Raw genomic sequence first — 23,806 nt, 5'->3', positions numbered from 1 at the left:
TCCTAATTCCTCAATATCTCTTGACTGCATCTACTCCTCAGCATCATTTCTGCTCCACCTGCTTTAGGGCAAGCCACCTCTCTCACTCCGGAACACCCTGCCACAGCAACCCACATTGGTCTATACTCTTCCACTCTTGCCCCTCTCTAATCCGTTCTCCACAATGCAAATCATATTTAAAAGTAGGCTTACACCCTCTCAGTGGTTTCCAGTCACACTCAGGATAAAATTCAGGAGCCTTACCTTGTCTTAGGAGGCTCTGCATAATCTGTACCCCCGCTCATCCCCAGATTCATCTTTTTCTTCTGTATCTTTTTGTTACATTGTTCTAACTCCATTGGTTTTTGCTTGTTCTCTGAACATGTCGATCTCTTCCTTGCTTCTGAGCCCTGGCATACGCTGTTCCTTTTGTCTGGCATCCTTTCCCTCCCACTCTGCCATATGGCACAGACATCCTTACTATTTCACCTTGAAGGACACTTTTTTTAGGGATGCTTTCCTTGACTTCCAGATTGGATTAGGTCTCTCTCATATAGTCCTCATTTAAATCTTTACTTTGTAGGTCTAATAAAGTTTGTGATTAAATAATTATGTATGTGTGTGTGTGTGTATGTATGTATGTATGCATGCATGCATGTCTTTCTAACTAATTTATAAGCTCCAAGCTAAAAGGACCCATCACCTAGGTCTCACTCATATTTGTAGTCCCCAGCACTCTGAATATGTTTAGCACAAAGTACTTAATAAAAATAGAATTAAAAGTAGGAATGAGTGAGTCAGTGAGTTCATCATTTCATACTTCTAAACCACACGTTAGGTCTAAGGTTGGGGAATACTTTTGGTCCTCGGTTCTCCATACAGTTTAGGCTTAGCAAACCCTCTTTTGTCAGTCAGGATGTCTGCAACACTAGGATCTTGGGTGGCTTGAGATTTGGGCTCTGAACATAGCTACAGAGCAGTTCATTCCTTCATTTATGTCCATTGCAACGTGGCAGTTTCAGTAGTAAAGGACAGAGCAGGAACCAGGAAAGCTCAAAGGACAGGCTTCTCCAGGTTTGGTGGAGAGGAAGAGGAGATGTCAAGGGGGACTGCCTAATTAAGCAGAGTTATAAAATTGCTGAGTTGTAGAACTGTTTATGAGTTGGCCGGGAAAATAAGGATAGATGGATTAGGCATTCCAAACAGATGACAAAGCATGTCCAAAGGCATCGAGGGAAGAGAAAATATGGCGTCTTCAGTAGGTTGGTGGGCTAACAAGTGAGGAATGAGAGAGAAGCTAGGAAGGTAAGTGAGGTCTGGAGCATAAAAGGGCTTTCAGCCATGCCATGTAAGTGAAGAGGTTAAACTATATAAAAAATGTGGTAGGAAGCTAATGAAGGAGAACTAGCAAGGAGTGTGAGGAGTGGATATATAAACTTTTAAACAATTGCATGAACTATGGCTCAAATGAAGAAGAAAGACACACACTACAAATTCAATTTGGTAAGTGTATTGAATTCAGTTTGATCATTCTTGACTTTGTCAGGACATGTGTTTTTGTGCTTCTTTTTCAACTTGCCAAATCAAACATGCCGATAGCACTGTGTAGAAGTAGCATAATCTGCTACTTAACCCTTTCCTTCTCTAGCGCGGGGAAGGTTGATTAACACATGGCCTGATTACTTACACATGGGCAGGGCTCCCCTTGAGCTGTCCCAGATAGTTGGGTTCTGCTGCTGGTTCTGTAGTTTTTATTTATTTAACCAGAGTTAGAAACATGGAAAACAAGCCTCTGAGCACGTGGATGGGTTTCCTTGCAGGAGTCTGAGCTGGCAGTTATTTTAATTAGCAACACATTTTATAAGGGCAGAATCAGAAATGGAAACATGTCAAGGCCTCTTTAGTTATTAAGGCTGGCAGACTCACATGTGTGTGCCTGGGCATGGTAATTAGCCCCGGACTACCCTCCATCTCGCCCAAGGGAACCCCGTGAACATACCACGCTCTCCCTGTGCACGGAGCCCCCCATTGGGTACTGGAGGACTTAATAGCATACACCAAATGCAGAGGGTTCAGGAGTCCTTTGGGAGCCAGTTCTGGAAAATGCAATCTTCTCAAGGTAAGCTGGAAGTCATTCCTCTTTTCTCTATCCTCAGATAGAGTCCTCTGTGCTTTTTGTCCTTTCAAGAATCAATCATTCTAGATATACCTCCCAATATATTGATACTAAATTTATCACTCTAACATCTACTTTGAATTTGAAAAATGATTTCCCCTTTTTATTGCTACAGTGGTTTCCCAGAACCCTGGAGATATGCATATATATATATAATATATATATTATATATATATATGTTTATTTATGACTTGAGATAAATCAGAGTACATTCATACCATCTAAAAATGACTGGCAATGATGTGTGTTGTACTAACAGAAAGGTCTCAGAGAATGAATTGAGCTGACAGGGCACCATCGCTAGTCTCTTACCTATTTATTTAACAGTCATTGAACATCCTTCTGTGCCAGACATATATATGCTAATTGTCAAGGAGAGGCAGAAACAGGTCTGTGACTTTGAGAAATTCTCAATTTAATGGGGGAATGTGACCCACAGACTAGTTTAAAACCAAGTGGTAAGGGTGGTGACAAACATATACACAGGTGGTTCTTAGGTTTCCAAATGACAGAAACAAATCTGAGGCAGCAAAATAAAATGGAGGATTCTTTTGGAAAAAGGAAAATATGGCATTAAAATTCAAAGTCACATTTTGGGGGCGAGCGGACTCCCTCAGGAGAGTCGGGCTGGCGGGCCTGAGACTCAGCTTCTCCCAGGCTCCCTCCTTCTTTGTGTCCCCTGTCTTCCTCCTTCCCTGTGGTCCGGCTTTCCCTGCTTCTCCCGAGCCCCTCATATTTAATCATCTGTATTCAAACAAATGTCCCAGACTAAAATTAATCTCTTATCACAATTCAAAATTTTCAGGGCAGAGAATCTCCTTGGATTAGACATCCATCCTTGGTCCAATCAGAGGTGACCACATGGCAAATTGCCTGCCACAACTGACCGGTGGCAATTATCCCATGCAAATGCCAATCAATATTCTGAAACTCAGCCTATGCAATCTCTAATTGGTTCTCAAGAGAGACGACGGTTATGTTCCTATTCTGTGTTGTTTTTCTCTCTAATAAGATGCTAAAGTCGAGAGATACTTACACATGATTGGCTGGTTTAGTCGCATTTCTTTGCAGAAAGCAATGAATCAATGGGAGTCCGTTTAAAACTTTTAAAAGACAACGTGATAGGGGAGGGGAGAGAGGAAAAGAACTCCTTATATCCTAAAAATCACAATGAACTATAATTTCTAATATAAATTTGACTTAATGCTGCTTTGCAGTATATTTGGTTTTCGGGCCAAAGATGCCAAGACTGTGGCTCACCAGGTGTGGACGTCTGAGCACCAATTGGCAGAGAAGCCCATAAAAAGAATACTATGGTTAGAATGTACTGGAATCGTACTTCCATAATTTCCAGTTTCAGATAAGCCTTTGTTCTGCCCCATAAACATACCCTGAAAGCTGTAAATAAAGGCTCTTCAAGGCTATCAACCTGAATGCCTAATTTATTTATTTACTTATTTTTAAAACGACAAACAAACAAAATAATCCTCTTCCACCCTGGTCCAGTAACACAAATTGTTATGCTGTCACGATGCCTCAGGGACCAAAGGACTGAAAGCTCTCAGCAACTCATTTCGGAGCATATTTGAGTCAAAACAAAGAGAATAACCTTGACTTTAGGGCACGTGGCCCCCAGCTTACCATCAGTTGTCCTGATATATATATATAAAAAAACCACTTTTTAAACTATGGACTGCTTTTACTTTGGTACCCACAGCCAGAACTGCTGGCAGGAGGTGAATGCAGTTAAGAAGTAGAGATGATATTGGGTACAAACTTCACTGTCACGTTAAGTCAAGTCCACCTGCATTCTTTTTCAAGCATTCATTACACCAACATGTGGTTCTGATTGAACCCTTCTTGCCTGTGAGGTTCTGTGGGAAATCCAAGGATGGATAAACCACAACCTCTGAACACACATTGCTTCCTGTCTAGAAGGAGGCAATACCGAAGAACCCCAATAATCAAACAGTGAAGCGGAAAGTACTAGGCAAGGTACACAGCGCTCGGCAGGTTGGAGGAGAATGCAGCAGGTAATAGCCCTGGCTCCGGAAAACTGCAACACTGAGGTGTCAACACCGGGCTTGCCATTTCCAGCTATTTGATACTTACTGGTCAAGTTTTTACTCTCATTTAACTTTAGTATTTCTAACTGCAAAATGAAGATAATAAGAATATTCACTTCGTAGGGTGGTGGTGTACACAAACTTAGCAAAGATTAGAAAATAACTTACTGTCCTATGGAAGAAATAGCATTTATCATAAGCCCTAAGGAATGGTTTCTACATTTAAAAAATAATGTGACTAATGTACTGCAAAGGTAATATATAATAACTATACCAAACCTAGAATTACAATAAGTGTTAAAGAAGAAAAGTAAACTCCAATGCCCATTTATGACTCATATGGTTCATTCGCAGATGAACACTGCTGAAATCTTGGTAAACTTCTGTCTGGTCTTCCTTATTCTCATATATTATTACATGTAACAAATAGATTATACAGTTAATTTTCCTATATTTTAGAATCAAATAAACTAGTAGTTTCTTTTATAATTTTCTATTTTAAAAAATTCTATTTTAGAGGGCCTCCTTTATTCCAAAATTTACATACTATATTTTAACATCTGCTATGTTATATCACTAAGTAGGACTTCCTAAACTCCCTTTCACGACTCACTCAAGGATAAGAGGATAAAATAAAGAAATAAACTAGGAAACAAAGTAAAAAATAAGAAAAAGATGCAAAGAAGGAAAAGAAGAAGGCATATATTTAAAAAGATGAAAGAACAGTTGCTCGCTCACTACCTCACATTTTTGCATACATTATTGTGTGCTATTAAGCTAGGCTCTGAGGATTATAAAGCTGAATTAGACCTAAGGAGAAATGCCATTTCAGTGAACTTAAGCTGACCTAAGGCAGCTAAAATTTCTTATTCAACTGTATGGCAATGGGGAAAGAGAGGAAATCGATGTATATTGAGTATCGACCCTGCACTGTGCAATAAAACACCAATTACCTCTCATGGCGGCCCTGAGAAATGGGTACAATAGCCAATGTCACATGTAAATAGACTGAGGGCAGAAAAGAGACGTGACTTGCCCTAATGAACAGGCAGGGGAACTAAACTTAGAACCAAGGAGCCTCATGGGTGTTCAACCCCTGCAGTCACATGGGGCCTAGAGCTCAGAAAGTCCCAACTGACACCATGTTGAAATTTTCAATAATTTTATCTCTAAATTTGACTTTTATAAGTGAAGCCTGATAGGACAGTGGTGCACAGTTTTGGAGTTTGGAGCCTCCGACTCATGTGAGCCCCCCTCCCCATCATTTCCCTTCCTGTCGGACAGGTTCCGGGCCTTCTGCCCCCTGACTCTGACTCCTAGCTGCCTCACCTGCAGGTCTCCACCCCGTGACCATGGGGCCCTCTAGCCAGGGCGGCAACAGGGTCTTGTTGGCAGGAAGAAGCCTGCCATTGGCCCTTGCCTTCCACCCGACAGGGGTCTGTGGGTACGGGGAGGAAGAGTATCAGAAACGCACAGTACAGCATTTCTGGATGGAGCAAGGCAGTGGCTGTCCTTACCATGGGCTAGCAACGCCACAGCACATCCTGCAGGCAACTCAGCGGGGGCCTCTTACTTGCTCCCAGCCAGAGGCTGCAGTCCTTTACAGGGTGCCCATCAACCACTGCGATGAGCATCCTATGGGAAGGAGAGACTGAATTCCCCAGCTGAGGCCTCACACTTCCACTTTCCATGGGCTCTTCCAATTCTGTAGCCAGCCCTAGCCGGAATTCAGGCCAGAATGACCTTAAAGCCTTTGTGTCCTATGATGTCCCTCCCACAAGGTGGGGGATCACACAGAGGATTGTGGGTCTCGAGTTCCTACCAGAATTCCAGGTGGGGACCTGGGGGCCCCACTGCAGCACCTCGGGGACTCTGCACCAACTGCCACAGATAAGAGCCACCATTCCTCCTGCCCTAGTGGCAGCTGCGATCATGCCTACAGAGTCTCCTCCTTCCTCCTTTCCCCATGGGCAGTCCTGCCGCTTCACTGCACAGGAGTAACTCTCTCCATCTACGCAACACTTCAGAGAAATCATGCCAGTGGTGACAGGTCAGAGGGTTGGGTGGGGACAGACCTGAGAGGTCTTTAATACATAGTAGGAAGGAACTGAATGGGGGAGGGGGCCAAGGGAACAAGGATAAGGGGGGGGGGGGGGAGATAGTCAACCAACCCAGTCTTCACAGAGCTGCGGGATTGCCCATGATGTGGAACTTTAGGTGTTAAAACCCTACAGTCCAGGGCAAAAGAGCAATGATTTTCAACTGGTGTGCCACAAGAATTTTTAAAACATGCAACACCTGGCTATTTAGTTCAGAGCCACTGACCTCTTTCCCCTTAGTGTCAAGTTAAAAAAGAGAGAGAGAGAGAGAGAACAGTAAATACAACAATAGCTGTCCAGTGTGAATGAATCTAGTGGCTTTCAACCTCTTTACACTTGAAAACTGGTGAAAATAGGAGAATATTTCAGGAACCTCTGAGGCAGAAATCACCCTGAGCATAAGCAAATTCAACAAGATCTATAACCTTCATATGATATCAGGGTAAACTATTTCACGGCTCAGCATGAAATTTCTGGGAAACAATTATACCTATTTTTTTTGTGTCAGATCAGCAGAAAACACATTTTTTTGGTGTGCCACAGAATGTTAGTAATTAGTTTATGTGTACCATGAGCTGACAGAGGTTGAAAATGACTTCCCTTGAGGGTCCAATCACAGAAAGAGGGACAACGGGCAGTGCGAATGTCTCACAAACCCAAAGCTCCCGGCCCACTGTGATCAGGAATCGGGTAATGGCCACATGAGGACGGCACAACAGGTTCCCGTCCCGTGTTACCTATGCAGATACCGGGTCTCAGAGAAGACCAGTGATTTACCCCAAACCAAGTAGTTAATCAGTCCTGGAACAAGACTGCAAATCCATATCAGTTAACACCACAGAAATAATGAGGTCTGATAACTGATTGAATGAGCTGAGGGAGAAAGAGAAAAGACAGGCTTTCGAGTTGATGGAGAGCAGAACACTTCCTTGCAAAGAAACAGGGAAAGTTAGAAATTAGGTTGGAGGGTATCACGCTCTGAATCCGCTGAGCAACACAAAATTCCTCAGTGGGCCAATGCCTCGAAAATACTCAGCCAAAATCCTGTTTGCCTAATCAGGCCATCTGTCTTGGAGGAGGCTGCGAAGCTCTGAGGCACACCTTGGCAATGGCTTTCTGCTTCTACCGGGGAAATATTCTGGGTCACCTTCCTGACAAGATAAGCATTAGAACTGGCGGTAAATTGCTGTGACTGTACAGTGGCCAGGAAGTAGGGAGTCTGTAGCCAATTCTGTGTTTAGGATGTGAGGAGGAGAACCTCAAAAGCAGCCCAGAATTGAAAGAGGGGGGAAAGGTTGGGATGGTGCCTATAAGATTATATTTTTCCATTTACCCATTAGTTTATTTCTCTAACAATCAATTTCCAAAAACTGGGCTACATTCAGGGAACGCAAGTCACAGGTCTACTTTGAGAAGCCCGTGTATCTATCCTTTGCTGGGAGGCACAGGCTGGGCCAAGTGCTTTAATAAAGGTCTATCAAGGTTCAGAGGAAAACTCAGTGGAAGCAATGCAAACAGGGCCTTGAAGAACAAGTAACATTTCCCCCCCCCCCCCAGGGAGAAAGGGATAGAAAAGTGCAGTTCACTCCCCTAGTCATTTATTTAGTCAACCAAGATTTATCTAGCATCTGCAGTGTACCTGGCCCCTCTTTTAAGTAACTTGTCTCAGGATACAGAGCTGAGAGATTGAGCTCAAAGCTATCTGACTCCAACTTCAACACTACTGTGACTCCTCCTGAGAGGACCACACAACCTTTTGGAAAAGGGCAGGGACTAAAGGATGAGGATGGGGGTTGGGTCCAGAGGTAAGTTCTCTACAGCCAGTCCTCTGCTGAGAGCCTGCCCCACGAGTAGACATAAAGACACAGGTAGAGCATTTATAGAATTGGTATACCACACATAGAGGCCACTACCCCTTCGGTATAGACCATGTTCTCAGCAATAGGCTGTATCACATTTGAGATTCATTCTAGCGTTCCTTCCGACGCCAAAGAGCAAGCCCAGAGAGGTTAAGTACTCTACCCAAGGCCACACATCCAATAAGTAGGGAAGTCCAGAGTCTTTCTGAGTCATATCCTATGCTTTTACCGCAGCACTGGGCTATTCCCAAAGCTTGTCACTAGCATGTGACTATTTAACCACGAACTTCTCAATCCTTAATATCTCACATTCCACCAATTGCTCCACTTTTATAATTACCATTATTTCTCCTACTACCATAAAAATTAATTAGTAGCAAGCGGAAATTTTCATGACAATCACATTTCACAATGTAACTACTCCTGGGCTCTTCTAGGCTCTTTTGATACAGAGTAACTCAATGAAAATAATTATTGGGTGAGCTTTAAGATCTCTCCTACCTTTGAAGCGCCCATTCCCGGAAAACACCTGAGTATGGCTCAGAAACATGTCTTGTGGAATATCGCTGGTTCCCAACGCGTTTGAAATTTCCCCTCCCTACTCACCCAGCTTATTTTGTTTGTTTTTTGCTTATTTGTTTGTTTCACTGTGCGTTTGTTTAATTCTCCCAAAATGCTAGCAGAGGTTAGTAAAGTTGTGCAAGAACTCACATTATCAATCTAGGCTATTCAAAGCATATGCTAGCACTGACTGTTTGTGGATATTATTCCTCTTGGTTACCATTTGTGACAACCAAACAGAGCTTTTGCTACAAAGTTGCAATTACAAATTGAAAAAAAAATATCTGGGCGATTGCACAGAGAAAAGCTATACCTCTGAAACTGACTTGGTTCTTGGAAGGAGAAGTGGGGCAGGGGGAGGGGGAGGAGAGAGGATTATGCCTCCTAAATTCAGAGATTCCATCCAGAGAGCAGCCCAGCCTGGCTTCTGTGGCCGAGAACTTCGACTCCAGCTTCCATCTGGTTTCCATAAGGCAAGGGAACTTGGCGAATGGCTGGCCACGTAACTACAGCACGTGCACATCCTGACCACGAGCACCAGTAAAAGGAGCCAAAGAGAATAAAGAAATTTCCCTCGGTCCCTCTGTATAGTCTAGGGCCGGAAAAGTTGCTTTCGAGAGAAATGGTGAGTTCTTCCACCTTGCCGGGCGGGTTTGCCAAGAACTAACCATTTAACCACATTCAAAAATGCCCAAACCTTCAATGCTGTGCTGTTATTAATTAGTCTAGAAACATAAGGTGAATGTTTTAACACCACTGCTGCAACTAATTCTGCAGAGTGCGTGCACAGGCGGCAGGAGCTAATAGAAAGAGCCTGAACTTGGATCCAAATGGATGTGACAATTCTGTTATTCACTAACTGGGGAGCCTGGAACAGATTACTTAAACTGTTTAAAAAGTATGCATAGTATTCCTAATTTATGAGATTTTTATTGATGATGTATATAAAACATCCTGTATACAGTGAATGTTTAAGAAATGGTTAATTAATTAAGGTTGAGGTAATGTTTTCTTCCAACACTTATAGTTATTAAAACATGCTCACAGTGTGTCCTGGCCCCAGTATACTGCACATACATGGCCTCCATCAACCTTTTTAATGCACTTTTGTTGTTTTTAATTCACACAACTTAAAGTGCTTCAATGCAAAGAATCTGGGAAAATTCAGTTCATCTCCAACACCCTCGCCCCACAGATGAGGATACAGAGGTTGCTGTAGCAGAAAAAAAAAAAAAGCCAACCAATCCCCAAGACATACAGTGAGTCATTGGCAGACCCACGGCTATGCCAATGTCCCCACTCTCAGTTTTTCTACCATTCCACTTGCTCTCATAAATCTTTCCGAGGTGACAATAATTTCATGCACCCATCTAAAAGATTCATAGAAAATCACAGAGTTGGGATTGATCTGAAAAGGTTCTTACTCCTTTTGATGACGGGGAGGTAGTCGGAATGAAGGCCCCCAAAGACACCTAATCCCTAGAACTAGTGACTCTCTCCTTAATAAGAAAGGGGGACTTTGCACATATGATTAAGTTAAGGACCTTGAGTTGGTGAGGTTATTCTGGATCATCTAAATGGATCCAACATAATCACATGGTTCCTTATAACAGGGAAGCAAGAAGAGTCAGGGTCAAAGAGGAGGCACGTGACAATGAAAGCAGTGACTGGACCCATTCACTTAGGAGATGAAGAAAGAGGCCAAAGGCCAAAAGCTACAGATAGACTCAAAATTGAAAAAGGCCTGGAAATGGATTCTCTTCTAGAACTTCCAAAGAAACCAGCCCCACTGATATCCTGACTTTAGCCCAATGAAATGGATTTTAAACTACCGGCCTCCAGACCTATAAGAGAATATATCGTGTTGTTATAAGTCAATCAGTTTGTAGTAATTTGTTATAGCAGTGATAAGAAACAAATACAACAGTATAACACAACCGAAATTTCCAACAACCAGAAAGTAAGCAAATAACTTAGAAGGCAGCTTTTTAAAAAAGTGCCAATTGATATTTATTAAAATAGAAAAAGGTGTATAATTTTAAGTTAAAAAAGCAGTTTATAAGACAGTATATAGCATATGATTCCATTTTGAGATAGAAAAGAAGATGAATTATAAATTCAAAATTATTTACAGTGATTATTATTGGCGGTGAAAATTTTTCCGTATTGTAGTACTTCCCTATATTCTCCAAACGTGATGAAGTAAATGTGTTGATTCTAGAATTATAAAAAGAATTACTTTTTTTAAAAAAAAAATCTACTTTTCTCTGATCCTTTTATTTTATCAAACAGGAAACATATATGTAAAGCAGAGAAAGAGCCAGCTTAGGGAGGAGAGAGCTAGACTCAAGTTCTCAGTTCAGAATTCAGAAGCTTATGAACTTATAAAAAGTATAAGAAGCTCAACATTGAATCATCCCCATGAAAGCCCATAGGAATGACACATATGTCCCTCTTTGCCTGTAATTCCCCTTCTACAGAGTGTCCCTTAGTAATTAGGAAGAGTTAATAAAAGGTTTCTTTCTTAGACAAGTCCCGAAAAGCAGTAGAGAGCACAACTGCATGTGGTATTTTGCAGACTTGCATAGAATCTCCCAAGCAACGCCATAGCAAAGGATTCCACTCTCAGGAAACTGAAATGTAAAGAGATTCTGATATTATAGACAACTTATAAAGCCACGAGACTTAAGTGCTTACCAGTTCATTACACCTTATTTCTGTTCTGCTCTTAGGAGTTCTTCGACTCTTCTTTTTCCTTCTCATCTGTCTCCTCAGAGTGTGGGACATCTTTTAATCAATCACCCCTTGAGCTTTCCTGCAGTTAGTACTGTTTCCTGTCTAATTTGGTATGAAATATTCCTGGGTTACTACAAAATTCCAGAGGCCGTACAGAGTTCTGGAGTTACAAAGATTAATAAACCAATCTCTGCCTTCCCCTAACCTCCGATTTTGTTGCTGATGAGCACATGTAAAGAAGTAAATGTCATGTAGGGAAGGTTTATTAGAGACTGTCACAGAGATTCAAACCACACAAAGGAGATATTGGGACTAAGTTTTATTCCAAGAGAAAAGGAATGCTATCGTGGAGGAGGTGCCTGCTAGTGTTTTTGCCTCTTTGCTCTGGGATCCATTCCTAGCTTTTTCCTTGCTCTGAATAGTATCATAGGAGAGTTGATCCCTGAAAACTGGTTCCCAGGATCCTTTGCCAACTAGCTCCAGGCTAGGTTTGGCCAATGCGAAGCTCAGACAGGAGAACAGAGGAAGGCAGAAGGCCAGGATCTATCTCTATCCCCCCCCCCCACACTTTAGGTGACAGCTCTGGCTGTGGCTGAATCTCCATCATGCCTCAGCTGCCACTGGATGGCCCCAGCTCCTGGTCTCCAGATCGCAACATCCTTCTGCTGTCCTCCAGCCTAACCATAACCAGGCTAGCTAATGTTGATGCCAATTCTCCCAGTCACTTCACAATCTGCTGTTAGACTTTTAGTTTTTCTAACAGCTTTTGACTATTTCCCCGGCTTAAATACCCTGTATTTAACTACCAGCTATGGGATCTATCTTCCAGACTGGACACTCACAAGGAGTTTTAAGCACCACAAGATTCTCAATAGGTAAAGTAAAACAAATATTCTAGGTAGACATGACAGCATGACCACAGTCCAGAATGATAAAAAGTGACGAGGGCAATGACGCTATATCTTGGGAGCCATCAGAGAATATATTAGAGAATATAATTGGCAATCTAGGAAGAATCAGATCACAGACACCCTTGAGTTGACTAATTGAGAAGTATGGGTTTTACCCCACACATCTGGAGGGTTGTTGAAGGTATTGAGCACAGGGAGATGACAAGACTTATTCCTTCAGAAGTTCAACCTGTAACAGAAGGAGATTGAACTAAATGATGTTAAGGAAAGCCTAATGCAAGGCGATAGTGGTGCAAATAACAAGAAGAGGGTGGATTTGAGCAGAGCAAATGTGACTCTGAGAGAAAGGAATAAGAGGAGAGGAAAAGAAGGGGAAGTGGTGATGAACCTGAGCAACTAAGGGAGTGGCTACCCCAGGGACCAGGAGGAAAGCATGGAGGTGAGCTTGCTCTGGATGAGAGGACAGACGGCTTGGAAAATGTGGGCTTGAAGCTCATGGTAGAGATCCCTCTGGGGAACTTATTTTATTTTTTTCTTGTTTTTATTGATTTTAATTTACTGTGTTTACATAGATTCTGATGTTGCCCCGAATGCATCCCCCTCCCTTGTATTCCCCTCAACAAATCCCTTGTCCCCCTCCTGATAGCGCCCTCCCCCCTTCCCTTCAGGTTTATCCCATCCTGTCATCCCCCTTCCCTCTGTCCTCTTTTCCTCTGGTCCCTTTGATCTCTCCTCTGTCTCAATTCCGTTCCTCAGTTCTCATTATTCCTTGTATTCCTCAAATGAGTGAGGTCATATGATATTTTTCTTTCTCTGCCTGGCTTATTTCACTTAACATAATAGTTTCCAGGTCCATCCATGTTGTCGCAAAAGGTAAGATTTCCTTCTTTTTCATGGCCCCATAGTATTCTATTGTATATATGTACCACTGCTTTTTAATCCACTCATCCACTGACGGACACTTAGACTGTTTCCAGATCCTCGCTATTGTGAACAATGCTTCCATAAACATGGGGGTGCATTTCTCCTTTTGAAACAGTTCTATGGTGTTCTTTGGGTATATTCCTAAAAGTGGGATAGCTGGGTCAAAAGGCAGTTTGATTTTTAATTTTTTGAGGAGTCTCCATACTGTTTTCCACAGTGGCTGCACCAGTCTGCATTTCCACCAGCAGTGCAGGAGGGTTCCCTTTTCTCCACATCCTTGCCAGCACTTATTCTGTGTTGTTTTGTTGATGAGCACCATTCTGACTGGTGTGAGGTGATATCTCATTGCGGTGTTAATTTGCATTTCTCTAATGAATAGTGATGTTGAGCATTTTTTCATATGCCTATTGGCCATCTTTATGTCCTCTTTGGAGAAGTGTCTATTCATTTCTTTTGCCCATTTTTGATTGGATTGTTTGTCTTCCTGGTGTTGAGTTTTACAAGTTCTTTATAAATTTTGGTTATTAACCCCTTATCAGATGTATTGTCCAATATGTTTTACCATTGTGTAGTCTGTCTTTTTATTCTGTTCTTATTATCTTTAGCTGTGCAAAAGCTTTTTAGTTTGATATAGTCCCATTTGTTTTCCTGTCTTTTATTTCATTTGCCCGTGGAGATAAATCAGCAAATATATTGCTCCGAGAGATGTTGGAGAGCTTACTGCCTATGTTTTCTTTTAAGATGCTTATGGTTTCATGGTTTATATTTAAGTCTTTTATTCATTTTGAGTTTATTTTTGTGAATGGTGTAAGTTGGTGGTCTAGTTTCATTTTTTTGCAGGTAGTTGTCCAATTTTCCCAACACCATTTGTTGTAGAGGCTGTCTTTACTCCATTCTATGTTCTTACCTCCATTGTCAAATATCAGTTGTCCATAAAGGTGTGGGTTTATTTCTGGGTTTTCTGTTCTGTTCCATTGATCTATATGCCTGTTCTTATGCCAGTACGAAGCTGTTTTGAGTACAATGGCCTTGTAGTATAACTTGATATCAGAAAGTGTGATACCTCCCACTTTATTCTTCCTTTTCAAGATTGCTGAGGCTATTCGTGTTCTTTTTTGGTTCCTCTTTTTTTTTTTTTTTTTGGAATATGTGTTCTATATCTTTGAAGTATGTCATTGGTATTTTAATTGGTATTGCATTGAATTTATAAATTGCTTTGGGTAACATAGACATTTTAATGATGTTTATTCTTCCTAACTATGAACACAGTATATGCTTCCACTTGTTTGTATCTTTCTTGATTTCTTTTATCAATGTTTTATAATTTTCCGAGTACAACTCTTTAACCTCCTTGGTTAAATTTACTCCTAGGTACTTTATTTTTTTGGTTGCAATAGTGTAGGGGATTGTTTCCTTATTTTCTCTTTCTGACTGTTCATTATTAGTGTATAAAAATGCCTCTGATTTCTGAGTATTGATTTTATATCCTGCCACTTTGCTGAATTCATTTATCAGGTCCAGTAGTTTTTTGACTGAGACTTTAGGGTTTTCTATATACAATATCATATCATCTGCAAATAATGATAGTTTTACTTCTTCTTTTCCAACTTGAATGCCTTTTATTTCTTCTTCTTGTCTGATTGCTGTGGCTAGAACTTCCAGGACTATGTTAAATAAGAGTGGTGAAAGGGGGCACCCCTGCCTTGTTCCTGATCTTAAAGGTATTGCTTTTAATTTTTGCCCATTGAGTATGATGTCGGCTGTGGGTTTCTCATAGATGGCTTTTATCATGTTGAGGTATGTTCCCTGTATTCCCACTTTGCTGAGAGTTTTGATCATGAATGGGTGCTGGATTTTATCAAATGCTTTTTCTGCATCTATTGAAATAATCATATGATTTTTCTCCTTCTTTTTGTTTATGTGATGAATCACATTGATTGATTTATGAATATTGTACCAGCCTTGCCTCCCCAGAATAAATCCCACTTGATCATGGTGTATGATTTTTTCCATATATTGTTGGATCTGGTTTGCTAGTATTTTGTTGAGGATTTTAGCATCTATATTCATCAGAGATATTGGCCTATAATTTTCTTTCTTTGTGTCATCTTTGCCTGGTTTTGGAATCAGAATTATGCTCACCTCATAAAAGGAGCTTGGAAGTCTTCCTTCCTCTTGAATTTTTTGAAATAGCTTGAGAAGGATAGGAGTTAGTTCTTTGAATATTTGGTAGAATTCAGTTGTGAAGCCATCAGGCCCCAGACTTTTCTTTGTTGGGAGTTTTTTGATAACTGTTTCTATCTCATTTGGTGTAATCGGTCTGTTTAGGTTTTCTGATTCTTCCAGATTGATTTTTGGAAGATTGTATGTTTCAAGGAATTTGTCCATTTCATCTAGGTTGTTTAGTTTTTTGGCATACAGTTCTTCATAGTATTTTCTTACTATATTTTGTATTTCTGTTGTGTCAGTTGTTATTTCTCCACTCTCATTTCTAATTTTATTTATTTGAGTCCTCTCTCTCTTTTTCTTGGTGAGTCTAGTTAAAGGTTCATCAATCTTGTTTACCTTTTCAAAGAACCAGCTCCTAGTTTCATTGATCCTCTGTATTGTTTCTTTCGCCTCTATGTCATTTATTTCTGCTCTGATCTTTATTATTTCCTTCCTTCTACTACCTCTGGGCTTTACTTGCTATTCTTTTTCTAGTTCTTTTAGATGCAGGGTTAAGTTGTTTATTTTAGCTTTTTTTTTTTAGCTTCTTAAAGTATGTCTGTAATGCTATGAACTTCCCTCTCAGTACTGCTTTTGCTGTGTCCCATAAATTTTGAGTTGTTGTATGCTCATTGTCATTTGTTTCTAGGAATTATTTTATTTCTTCTTTGATCTCATTGTTAACCCATTTGTTATTTAATCACATGCTATTTAGTTTCCAAGTGTTTGAGTATTTTTCTGTTTTCCTATTATGGTTGATTTCTAGTTTCATGCCACTGTGATCAGAGAAAATGCTTGATATGATTTCTATATTCTTAAATTTGTTGAGGCTGCTTTTGTGCCCAAGCATGTGGTTTATTCTAGGGAATATAGAATGAGGACTTGAAAAGAATGTATATTCTGTTGCTTTAGGGTGAAAGGTTTTGAAGATATCTATTAAATCGAGTTGATCTAGTGTGTCCTTTAAGTCTGCTGTTTCTTTGTTAATTTTCTTTCTTGAGGATCTATCCAGTGATGTTAGTGGGGTATTGAAATACCTACTATTTTGGTATTGCTGTTGATCTCACCCTTTAAATCCACCCAAATCTGCTTTATATATTTAGGTGCTCCTATATTAGGTGCGTAGATATTTATAATGGTTATATCTTCCTTTTGGATTGCTCCCTTTACCATTATGTAGTGACCTTCTTTATCTCTTACTATATAGCCTTTGTTTTAAAGTCCATTTTGTCTGATATATGTATTGCTACCCCAGCTTTTTTTTAATTTCCATTTGCGTGAAGTATTTTTTTCCATCCTTTTACTTTCAGTCTATGGGCATCTTTTGTTTTAAGGTGTGTCTCTTATAGACAGCATATGTATGGGTCCTGTTTTCTTATCCACGCAGCTACCCTAAGTCTTTTGATTGGGTCATTTAATCCATTTACATTTAAGGTTATTATTGATATGTAGTTGTTTATTGCCATTTTATTCTTTAAAGCTGTATTTCTCTTTTGCTATATTCTTTTCCCCCTTTGATCTGTTTACAACAGGCCCCTTAACATTTCTTGCAGCACTGGTTTGGTTATAATAAATTCGTTGAGTTTTTTTTTTTTTTTTTTTTTTTTGGTCTGGGAAGCTTTTTATTTCTCCTTCAATTTTAAATAATAGTCTTGCTGGATAAAGTAGTCATGGTTGTAGGCTCTTGTTCTGCATTACTTTGAATATTTCTTGCCATTCCCTTCTGGCCTCAAGTGTTTCTGTTGAGAAGTCAAATGTCATCCTTATGGGGGCTCCTTTGTAGGTGATAGCCTTTTTTTCTTTAGCAGCTTTTAATATTTTCTTTTTATCACTTATCTTTGGTATTTTAATTATGATGTGTCTTTGTGTAGATTTCTTTGGGTTTCTCTTTAATGGAGTTCTCTGTGCTTCTTGAACTTGTGTGACTTTTTCCTGCATCAATTTAGGGAAGTTTTCAGTTATGATTTGATTGACCAAAGTCTCTGTCCCTTGTTCTTTTTCTTCTTCTTCAGGAACCCTATGATGCAGATGTTATTTCTCTTCATGTTGTCACAGAGCTCTCTTAGAGTTCCCTCAGACTTTTTGAGTCTCTCTCTTTTTTTTTTTTTTTTTGCTGCTCTGCTTTCGTGCTTTTGTTTATCTTGTCCTCTACCTCACTGATTTGATCCTCAGCTTCATCCATCCTGCTTTTAATTCCTTCCATTGTGGTCTTCATTTCTGATACTGTATTTGTCATTTCTGGCTGATTCTTTTTTATTATTTCAAAGTCCTTTTTTATATTGCTATCTTTTATTTATGTGATTATTATGTCCGCCTATTGTTGTTCTAAGATCTTTGAGCATCCTAACAATCATTATTTTAAACTCTGATTCTGATAATTTGGTTATATCTGACTCATTCAAGTCCTTTTCTGGGGATTTCTTTTGATTCGTTTGGGTTGCACTTCTCTGCCTTCTCATTTTGTCTGTGTGTAAGAAGGATGTGGCCACTGGAGTCCACTGAGTGTGGCCTCTGTGTCCCCTAGGTGTGGACTGTCTGCAGGCCCACCACCCCCTCTGCTGCTGCCTCAGGCATTTGGGTACGGGCGTTGCTGTCATTGGCCTGCTGCGGCTGTCACTGCGGTTTTTGCCTCTCCTCCACAGGAGGGGCTGTGTTCACATGCCCAGGTCTACAAGCCTCGGTGGCCTCGGCCTTCGCCCCGCCCCCACAGATGGGGCTGCACACTGTTCCCAGGCCACAAGCCCTGGCACCATGGGCAGGGGTGCACACCTATGATCAAACATGAGTCTCCACCTGGCCTGTTCCCAGGCTTTTGCCCCACCCCCTCGGGCGGAGTTGTGCTTGCAGGTCGGGCCACAAGCCCCAGCTCCAAGGGTCGGGCAGGTCTGCATGCCTATGCTCAGCTGTGGGTCTCTCGGTTCCCATGCTTTCACCTTTCCCCTGCGGGCAGGATTGCAGGTGGGACCACTCTTGCTCGCTTGGCCCTGCAGCCGGGCCAGACCACTTTTTGTGCATCTCCTCTACTACAGGTAGAATGAAAAAATATTCCCATGAACTATATTTTAAATACTACAATGAAATCATCAGCTTTTTGTGGTCATAAGAAGGGACCTTGGTCACCTCTTTTCCCTAGAGGTGACAGGGCTTTTGTCTTCTTTCATGGATTCCAGACCAGCACAAAGGGTGCAGAATAATTACCATGTGTGTACAAGTGTTCAGTCTTCTAACCTCATCTGTCTTTTTAGAGCCTGGGAATGTCTACTACCTGAACAATTCCCAAATGTCATCACATGAATAAGTACCTTAATTAGAAATTAAGTGCCAATGATTTGCCCTATTAAAAAGTTAGAATTGTTTTTTGAAAGAATGATTTATTCCCTATAATACCATGGGAACATGATTCTAAGGACATAAAGAACTTATGTTTTATAGGTTTGTCAAAATCAGTGTACTTTAAAGCTAAAACACCCACCTAGCAATCTGAGTTTATGTGATTCTGGGTTCCTGACTAATTCCATGGTGGGCCCATGTGTCCTGAAGTTCACAGATACTTCATGAGAAGCGGTGCCTGAACAATGTGCATTTAGACTGGAAGGAACCAATGAGATCTTTTATTCCATTTCGTGGAGGAGTAAACGGAGACCTGCACGTAGCTGAATACATTGCCCAACGGGGCACAGTTAATCACAGATCCAGGCCTGATTCATTATCCAGCATCCCGCCATTACCATCACATAAACTTCCAGCCTCCGTCAGCCTTTGGCATGACCCTGAATGGAACCAGAGCTTGCCAGCTGACCCAGGGCAGGGAGCCTCCCAAGCCCATCAGATTTTCTGCTTCTTATGACAGGTAAGCCTCAGAGCATAACCAAGTCCCTTGTGTCTCACCTTTGGGAAGGCAGGGTTATATTAACCTTGTCACACACTCACCCCTCTGGTCGTACAGCTGCAACTTCCTGGATACGGCTCACTAGGGCCCAGTGGGTCTTCCTGCTAATGCCACATCTAACAGTGGCAGAGGAGAATGACCCTAATCACTCTCTGGTACAAGCATAATGGATTTTTGTTTGAATACACACATGCCACAGATCAATAAAGGGATATCGACTTGTGACAAGGTGAGCCAAGTGCTTGCTAACACAGCAGGATGGGTGTGACTTACAAATTACAACCCTCCCTACAGACTCAGGACTACCTTCCTTCATAGAAGTTCTTTCTTGCAGGTTGAGCATCTCCTAAAATTCTAGAGCTTTCGTTAAACTAGTACCTATGCTGTTTTCTTTTCCCAAACAATTCTTCTAGGAGCATCTGCATAGTTTATACCTGTAGAGCATTAAGGTCTAAAGAGAGGTGAATGGCTCTTTCTCCCTGTGCTTCCTCTCACAGGAACATGAATCTTCCTCCTTCTTCATGACCCAGGGGCTCCGGCTCTAATGTAGACCACACATATCTGCTGAGCTTTCCCACTGCTGAGGGAGGAAGGAGAGAATGAGTGTGTTACCAGATCAAGTTAGATGCTTGGGTCCTCTCAGGGTGTTACGGACTGATTGTGTCTCCCACAAATTTATATGTTTATGTCCTAACCCCCAGTACCTTAGAATATAGCTAATTTTGGAGACAGGGTCTTTAGGGAGGTAACTGGGGTTAAATAAGGTCATAGTGTGGGGCCTTAATCCACCGTGACTGGTGTCCTTATTAGGAAAGGGAGACTGACCAGGGATGCAAATGCACACAGAGAAACAGCCGCATGGGAACACAGCAAGAAGCCATCTGCAGGCCAAGGGGAAAAGGCTCAGGGGAAACCAAATATGTTGAACCTTGATCACGGATTTCTAGCCACCAGAACTGTGAGAAAATAAATTTCTGTTGTCTAAGCCACCAAGTATTTATTATATTATAGTAGATAGACTCTTACATTGAGCGACCTGGAAAATTAAATGGAACTAGACCTTGATTCTAGAACCCAGCACTCAAAGGGTACAAAGAACTTTGTGCTTTATGTCACATGACATGATACTATCTGATCAGTTTCCCTGAGGAAGAAGCATAAGCCAAAGCAGTAAATCTCCTCAGCGATGGGAAGGGAGATGGTGGCCTCGCAGCACTGCGGATTTCTTTTTGGCAGCCATGGAGCAGGCTCATGTTTCACGAAACAAACCATATCCTAAGATTATCATGCCCAAGAAAATGTCTGTCCTATCAAACAGCTTAGTCTATACCTTCAGCCCTCACATAATGTAGTAAAAGATCATTAATTCAAACCTCCCACATGTTTGGATTATTCTGTGATAGAAGTTAAACTAAAAGTGTATCTTTATACTAAGTAATCTATCAGTCATTCTCAAGGAAATGGTACATTGACTTAGATCAGCTTCAAGTGTATTAGAAATACACGTTTGCATGTAAATATTGAGTGGACCAAGTCCGAAGCATTTATCCCTCCCTTCCCCTCTCACTCTAGAATAATTGTTCTTACCCCTTGCTTACTTTAAATCCTGATTTAGAGAAATAACAAGGATGAATGAAAATCTAACAGAACCCATAGAAATGAGAAGTCTGTTATGATTTATTATGTTGAAACACCTCCAAATACAGCAAAAAAATAGCACTCCATAAGTGTCATTTCCATTCTCCTTTCCCAATTAATCTAAAAAACAAGTTTTACTCTAGTGATTGATTTAGTTGCTGAAGGATCATAACGGTTCATGAATTGTAAAGCCAAAATGGATTTAGAGACTATCATCTCCAGCTCCTTCATTCTAAGATATAGAAACTGAGGCCAACAGAGGTTAAGTTACTTCTTCAAGTTTATTAACTCATCAATAAATACTTTTTTGTGTGGCAAACACTAGACTGGTCACTGAGCTGGTTGTGATCAAGTCAGGACCGGGTCCCAGGACCTTTGATCTTGTGCAACTTCTACTCCTACCCCCAATGCTGCCCTCAGATTAGTCGGTTCTCCTTCCTTGGAGAGGAGGAGGAAGAAGAGGAGGAGGAGGAGGAGGAGGAGGAAGAGGAGGAGGAGGAAGAAGAGAAGGAAGAGGAGGAGGAAGAAGAAGAGAAGGAGGAGGAGGAAGAGGAGGAGGAGAAAGAGGAAAAAACCTAGAACAAATCCTGAATGCTGACAGGATTATATTTAGGGAACAAATGAAAAAAACTACACATGTTACTCAGGGTATTTGAGAAAGGCTAAAGTCTCACTGATACACTAAAGCAGGACAGGGCACAAGGGGTACTTGCAGAATGGAATTGAATGCAAAAGGCATCATGATGAAAGCATCAAGAAGGTGGGGATTTTTTGATAGGACTTTTACTGAAGTTGTGGAGGTGGAGGAGCAGAGGTAGGGACACACTGAGGTTATTGTTGAAGAATGAATGAACGTTCAGAGAGAGAAGAGCATGGTGTTCCAGGCAGAGGGAGCAGAATAAATATGTGCATAGGAACATATGTTCGATGTGGAATCTGAAAATGCTTTAAAAAGTAGAAAGGAGGATACAAAAATATGTCATTATTAATAACTTGTAATCCTCCCGTCTGAGAATTTATGGAAATAAGCTATTTTCAGTCTGATTCATTTTGCTTATAAACTGGCTTCTTCAAGCCTTCAAGAGTGTCTTGAATGCAAATGCAAAAACTTTGTTGAACAAGTCAATATTTACCCTCTTATGCACTTTCTAATTCAAGCTTGGCCATTCGGCTGATGTTCCGCAGTGCTTCTAAACTGGCCATGGGGAAGGTTCAGGTGCTTCCCAGGCTTGTGAATGAACCAAACATAGACTATTATACCTGCTATGCTCACAAATTGCTTAATTCATGGATGTAAAAAAAATAAAAAGTAAAAAGATAGTGGTAAATTTCTCCAGAAGAGAATTTATGAAATCCAAATCCAAGTAGCAGCAGCAGCAGACACACACACACACACACACACACACATACAAAATCTGCCCATCTGTTTAATACTTTGGAATTTAACAGAGACCAAAAAAAATGTCTATTTCACACAGAGTCCTTGAAACATTTTAAAAAGAAGAAAAATATCAGTTCATGAGAGATACTTCAACTTTCCCATAGTTACTATTATAAAACCTCATTTCTGGTTATGATAGAATATCCGATGCCAGGCTAGTTCTCTTACTGTAAACCTCAAAACTATCAAGACATAATTAGAAAGTTATATTTAAAAATTCTATTTGAAATAGCATCAAAAACATAAAACTATTAAAAACAAATTAATAAAGATGTTTAAGACCTTTATTTTTCTTTTAAAGATTTTATTTATTGGTTTTACAGAGGAGGTGGGAGGTCAAGAAATAGCAACTCATAGTTGCTTCACTTTAATTGTTCTTCAGTTGCTTATTGTATGTGCCTTGACCAAGCAGGCCCAGGGTTTTGAACTGGTGACCTCAATATCCCGGTTGATGCTCTATCCATGGTGCCAACACAGGCCAGGCAATCCTAACCTGATTTTAAATGTTTGAAAAGAGCAGCCTCAATGAGATACCACCTCACACCTGTTAGATTAGCTATTATTAACAAGACAGGTAATAGCAAATGTTGGAGAGGCTGTGGAGAAAAAGGAACCCTCATACACTGTTGGTGGGAATGTAAAGTAGTACAACCATTATGGAAGAAAGTATGGTGGTTCCTCAAAAATTGAAAATAGAACTACCTTATGACCCAGCAATCCCTCTACTGGGTATATACCCCCAAAACTCAGAAACATTGATATGTAAAGACACATGCAGCCCCATGTTCATTGCAGCACTGTTCACAGTGGCCAGGACATGAAAACAACCAAAAAGCCCATCAATAGATGACTGGATAGTGGCACATATACACTATGGAATACTACTCAGCCATAAGAAATGATGACATTGGATCATTTACAACAAAATGGTGGGATCTTGATAACATTATATGAAGTGAAATAAATAAATCAGAAAAAACAGGAACTGCATTATTCCATACGTAGGTGGGACATAAAAGTGAGACTAAGAGACATTGATAAGAGTGTGGTGGTTACGGGGGGGAGGGGGTAAAGGGAGAGGGAAAGGGGGAGGGGGAGGGGCACAAAGAAAACAAGATAGAAGGTGACAGAGGACAATCTGACTTTGGGTGATGGGTATGCAACATAATTGAATGACAAGATAACCCGGACATGTTATCTTTGAATATATGTATCCTGATTTATTGATGTTGCCCCATTAAAAAAATAAAATTATTTAAAAAAAATAAAGAGCAGCTTCACTCATCTGATTGCTTTGATGCTAATTGAATGTTATAAAA

The sequence above is a fragment of the Saccopteryx bilineata genome, chromosome 2, assembly GCF_036850765.1.
Source record: "Saccopteryx bilineata isolate mSacBil1 chromosome 2, mSacBil1_pri_phased_curated, whole genome shotgun sequence".
Classification (NCBI taxonomy): domain Eukaryota; kingdom Metazoa; phylum Chordata; class Mammalia; order Chiroptera; family Emballonuridae; genus Saccopteryx; species Saccopteryx bilineata.
This window is presented reverse-complemented; position numbering follows the sequence as displayed.